This window comes from Bidens hawaiensis, unplaced genomic scaffold (genome assembly GCF_021521415.1).
Source record: "Bidens hawaiensis isolate Kalapana, Puna unplaced genomic scaffold, B.hawaiensis_p1.1 tig00033487_1, whole genome shotgun sequence".
NCBI lineage: Eukaryota > Viridiplantae > Streptophyta > Magnoliopsida > Asterales > Asteraceae > Bidens > Bidens hawaiensis.
The window spans coordinates 33042-39159 of NW_027495735.1; the positions used below are offsets into that span (position 1 = coordinate 33042).

The 6118-nt window shown below is 41.7% G+C and overlaps 1 non-coding gene across 1 annotated transcript; it reads left to right on the top strand.

The window, feature by feature from the left end:
• The first annotated feature begins 4720 nt into the window (after positions 1–4720).
• Positions 4721–4827, top strand: LOC143584906 (small nucleolar RNA R71). Its single transcript, XR_013144454.1, has one exon. It is a non-coding gene; the product is annotated as a small nucleolar RNA R71 (small nucleolar RNA).
• Positions 4828–6118: the final 1291 nt, after the last annotated feature.

Here is a 6118-nt window from a genome sequence, read left to right on the forward strand (position 1 = left end):
ATCTCGCTGGACAGGTCCATATGTAGCCGAATCAGTTTTTGACTATGGGACAATTGTGATTTCAAATTCTAATGGCCACAAGTTTAAAGTCAATGACATCAGTTAAAACCATACATCGATGGCCCATTCGAAGAAGTTTCGGAGGTACTAATCCTCCGCCCAAACCATTGAAAAATGGCAAGAGGGTCTGGCCAAGACCTTCGTTAAGCTAGGCCTTGATAATATGTTCCATTGTTTTACTTAAAAAAAATTTATTGAAATACCAAAAACACGGGGGCGTGCTCCAAGAAGCATGGTCCCGTGCGACAAAGTGCGGGCCGGAATCTTCGCTGCAAATATCTGGTTTGTAGCAGAATTGTCAGACCGAAAAAACGGGGTCGTGCTTCTAAAAGCACGGGGTCGTGGCTGACAATTGGTTGGCAATAAAAGGCACCCTTTGCCAATGCATTTCTTGCACCAAGCCAAGTACAAACAATCTCCCCCGAGATCACAACATGCCTACTGAGATAAGCGAAGCAATCCCCGTCCCTCGCCAACCGAGGAACGAAACCCGACACATTTCCAAAACCGAGCTTTTGATGAAACTCCAAGAACTCTTCAAAGAACTCACGGAAATGAATCTCCTTGCAGAGATTCGTCTCATTCAACTCACCGAATCGGTAGAGAGTATGAAAATGGAGCTTCGAGACATTAACGAACAACTCTAGTTTCAAGTTCTCGGCTTCACGTACTTTCCCCCACCAAGACCATTCGGCGGAGGAGAACCCTTCGGTGGAATCTAGGAACTTTAGTTTTCTGTTTTCATGTGTAAACAAGTGCGCTAGGCACATTGTGTTATGACACTCGGGCTTAACCTGAGTAATTTTATGTTTCTAGGATAACCGGGCTTATCCCATAATTCTTTTAGGTCTTTTTAATTTCAATGAAAAGTAATTTTTAGGATGATCAAACTATTAAAATAACATGCTAAACATGATTGTAAAAATTCCGGCTCTCGCGTTTGGCTGAAAAATCAAAGAAAATTTCAGTGACAAAAAGCATGGGGCCGTGCTTCTTGAAGCACGGGGCCGTGATCACCTTAGAATCTTCAGCTTGATACGCGCCGACTCCGTACAATTCTCTGAATTAGAAACATTTATTCCCCTAGCAGCACGGGGTCGTGCTCCAAGAAGCACGGCCGTGCCAGATGTTACAGTCTCTATATAATGCATGCAAAACTCACTATTCCATTCATACCAAACAAGTTTACTGAAATGGAAAATAAGAAAATGGAATGGAGACCAGTGAGAAGGGGAAAGCATGGTGATTCTTTCTCAAACCTTGAGGAAGAAATCATGAGCCTTTAATGCAATGTGAGAGACCAAGTCAAGAGTAACATCCAAACTGAGGCTCGCCTAATCGAGCTGACCAACAAAGTCGAACTACTCCGGTTTGAGAATTTCCATGTTGTGGACAACCACAACAAAGATGTGGATATCAAGATAAATTATCTTAACCGGGAGATCGCGAAGTTCGATAAAAAGCTTTCCGAGCTCTTGGAAGCTAAACGAGCCCCACCACACATTCAAGACTTGTTCGGGAATGGTGGTCGTTAGAAGTTCAGACCTTGTCTTGTTAGGAGTTACTCTTGCTAGTTTTATGTTTCATGATTCGGGATTGTTGTTTACTTTTCTTTCTATTATGTTTAATTATGTGTTTATGCTTAATGAAGATTAGGACTTTTAGTTTCTATCTTAACTTTAATCCTTAAAAAAGTCAGTTAAAAATGAACCAGCTCGACAAATAAGCAGCAAAACAAAAAGAAATTGACAGCTACCTGCAGCACGGTACCGTGCTCTCAAAAGCACAGGGCCATGCTTCTGACTACAGTGCAGTTACGCATTTTTCAATTAAAATAACATTTTCCATTCACTTAACCATAAAACCACTTCGCTCTAACACCGAAAACCGCCGACCTTTCACCAATCTCTCAAATCTTTGTCTCAAATCTTCGATTTCCAACCAAAGGTATGTTAATTTAACAATTATAATGTTCAAATTCATCATTCTAGGTCTAAATAAAACCCCAAATCTCACCAATTGATAAAATCGGGTCCAAACCTGGAAATTATATGGGTTAATTGTTTAGATCAAAACCGGTTGGAATCGCAAGTTCGAGTCTTGATTATGATAGATTTAGAATTAAAAACACGGGCTGTACTTTACGAAACACGACCCATGGTCACCCTCTGGTCAACAAAAAGTCAAAATCAGATTCTAGGTTACACTGCCGAGGGACCGCAGCATGGGGCCGTGCTTGCAGAAGCACAGTACCGTGCTTGATAAAAACTTGGGGTCGTGCTTTAAGAAGCATGACACCGTGGTTGACATACTGTTCCAAGTTTTTAGCCAATTTTTGATAAGAAATCGAGTAATCTGAGTATTAGTTGCAGATGGCTGAATATGGTGATGATGACCACGCAATACACACACACAAATAGGGTTAAAGGTTTTGCAGATTTGATAACCTTGAACAATAATACACACAGAAAACAAAAGTTGCCTTTTAAACTTCACCTTTTGATATGGGCCGAAAACCTTGATGTGCCGAGAACCAAACAATGATAAACAATTTGGGCCAATCCGACTAAGCCGAGAACACATTAAAATAATATCAGATCTCTTGGGCTGAAAACATATGTCTGATCCATGTTTAAAACGATTTATTAATGCATTTGTTTCGACAAGAGTAAACATGAGGTAAAATTAAAAACAAAAAATGAACAGAAATAAAAATAAAAATAAGCCAAAACAAAATAATTTAACCACCCGACCTCCAGTAGTTCTAACATATTTCAGGATCAAATTTCATTTGTGATAAACAAGCAAACTTTTATGAAAAGTCTGAACATGGAATCATATTGATTAAGAGGTTTTCACAATGATTCATTTTTTTAGCATAATTATGACATAGAGAACAGGTTGATAGCAGGTATCTAGATACTTAGCATGATTTTCATTGCATCAGTGATATGCTTAGATTAAATTAGTCATAAAGCTTAGATGAACATCACTTATGGACCTATGGTGCCTCTTATATCTTCTCAAAGCGTATTTGGCTTTCTCCAGATCACCCCAATTTGACTCCAACCCCCTAATTCTTGATCAAAAGATTATCTCTATATATAAACATTTTCCTTTAAGCTTTAAGGTTGAACGTTGGACTTACATGTCGTTCGGACTTATAGGCCTTACATTCAGGGTGTTTAGGACTTATTTGAATGACAAAGTCCACCGGGAATGACAAAGTCCACCGGGAAGATGAACTTGTCGTTACGAACAAGTATGTTCTCGACCACCCCTCGCGGGTATTTCACGGAACGATCAGCAAGTTGGATACTCATTCGGGTTGGCCTCGGTTCGCCAAGACCCAACTTACTAAACACAGAATACGGCATGAAATTGATGCTGGCCCCAAGGTCGGCCAAACCATGTCGAACCGTATCGCCACCTAAGATGCAGGGAATCGTAAAACTCCCAGGATCAGCCATCTTTTCAGGCAACTTGCTCTGCAACACTGCAGAGCACCCAACACTCAACGGAATAGACGAGACCTCAGCAAGCTTCTCCTTATTGGAAAGAATATCATTGAGGAATTTGGCATATTTGGGCATCTGAGTGAGCGTCTCAAGGAAAGGAATGTTCAGGTGAAGCTGTTTGAGAAGTTTAAGGAACATGGAGTTTTGCTCCTCGTCTCTGTCCGATCGGAGTCTCCCAGGGGATGGGTTTGATGATGATGGTATATCGGTCGGCTTCATACTCGCTGGAATAGTCTGCTGGCGTGCCTCGGCCGAAGGAGGCTCCATCTGGATCTCCTCGTCTACCTGCTCTTCTTCATCGATCGCAGGTGTGACAACTCTCGAATGATCAGCCTCGTTTTCTCTTCTTGCACCGCTTCTAGTAGTCACTGCTTTTGCGAACCCTCTCGGATTTTTCTCGGTATTACTCGGTAGTGAACCTGGCGCTCTCTCGGATAACTGGCTGGAAATCTCTCCGACGTGACGCTCAAGATTAGCTAGAGACGTGGCTTGGTTCTTTAACATAGCATCGTGTTCCAAAATTTCACCTCATTTGTCACTCGGTTTCTCTCATCTCGCTTCAGCAGCTCAACCATCATCTCCTCCAGTGAGGCTTTCTTCTCTCTCCCCATTTGTTCCGAACTTTCCTGACCTGAACTCCCCTGCCCGAATAGATTCTCTCGACGCTGGTTTTGGTATTTGGCTTGGTAGCCATCGGCTTGTCCCCCTCGATAGTTATTCTGATTTCTCCAGCCAGTGTTCCCGCCGAAGGCGGGGTTTTGATATCTCAATGGGTTTTTGACGAAGTCAACCTCCTCCTGATTGCTACCCGGCTTAACAGGACAGTCCATGGTGTCGTGACCCCCTCGGAAAACCTCACACTTCGCGACGCTCTTAACGGTAAGATCTCTGACGAGTTTGTTTAAAACATCAATCTGCGCCTGCATGCTAGTGCTCGAATCGGCCTGAAGTACTCCTCTTGATGACGTGGAAGAATTTCTGCCCCCGTGCCCCTTGTAGGTCGCTGCTAGATCATCAAAAAGGACGACGCACACATCGGGATCTTTATTCTTGAGAAGGTTCCCATTAGCAGTTTGGTTCAACATCTCCTCACGTGCTGAGTGGCTTCATTGTAGAATTTCTCGATAAGCATCCACTTATCTAAACCATGATGAGGACAACTAAGAAGGAGGTCCTTGAATCTTTCCCAAACTTCCCCGAAAGACTCGTCGGACCTCATGCGGAAGAAACAAATCTCCTCACGGAGTCGAGCGGATTTAAATGGCGGGTAGAATTTGGTCATGAATTTTTCTTGAAGGCCCGACCAAGTGGTGATGGATCCAACAGGTAGTGACTTCAACCATTTTTAGGCTTTGCCGGCAAGTGAGAAGGGAAAAAGACGGAGATAGATGGTTTCATCATTCATGTTGCCGATATTGAAAGTTTCGCATATTTGAACAAACATGTCGATGTGGTTTGAAGGATCTTCGCTCTATATCCCTTCGAATTGGAGTGTGGTTTTGATGAGTTGCATGACGTGGGCAGGAATGGACCAGTTGCCAGCGGCGGCACTGTTCGGTAAGGTAATGCTTGAATGAGGATTTGTTGTCGGCCTACCGTAGTCAGCTACTACTCTCCTAGGCGGTTGGTCACCCATGTTCCTATCCCTAGAAGAAGAAGAAGAAGAAGAAGAAGAAGAAGAAGAAGAAGAAGAAGAAGAAGAAGTTGACGGTGAAACAGAACGCTCTCTCTCGTGATGGACTTTCTCGGTATCGTTAGACGTTTCAATCTTCGGAGGTCTTTGTGAGCTGGTATGACGCATACGACTATAAAGAAAAACTAAAATTAACTAAGCTAAAATTAAACTAAAAACAAATAAAAGAAAATAAACAAGTAAAAAAGAAAACAGGTAAGTCCCCAAACTCGGGTCGTTCTCTAATCGCCTCAGACCATGTCCCCGGCAACGGCGCCAAAAACTTGATGTGCGAATATATATATATATATATATATATATATATATATATATATATATATATATATATATAACACAAATCGCAACTAAGCTATAAAAACCAAACAACCTATCCTAGTTCACACAAACGCCAAGTGTACCGGACGCGTATAGAAAAGAAAAGGAAAGTCCGGATATCGAACTCGAAGACACGTGAGAACGGCTCAGATTATAAACCCTAATCCAAGTCCTACCTAATAATATTTAATTGATTTTATTATATTATTTTAATTAATTTAACTAACTTACTTAACTTAACGAAACTAATGAGAAAACTTAACGGGACTTAACAACACTAACGGAGCTCTCAAATATGATGAAGGGGAACCACCTAGGTAAGGTATCTTAATGACTATCAACGACGCTTGGGTGACAACGAACACATAAAACCGGGTTCTAAAGATAATCTAACTAGACAATGATAAGGGAAAATAGGTCCCCACGGTCAGTTTTACGAAGACCCCTAAGAATGTCTAGAAAGAAGAATAAAGCACGCTTGATTTCCTAAGTACCCTAATGATTTATTACTTGGTCCGTATCAAAATCACAA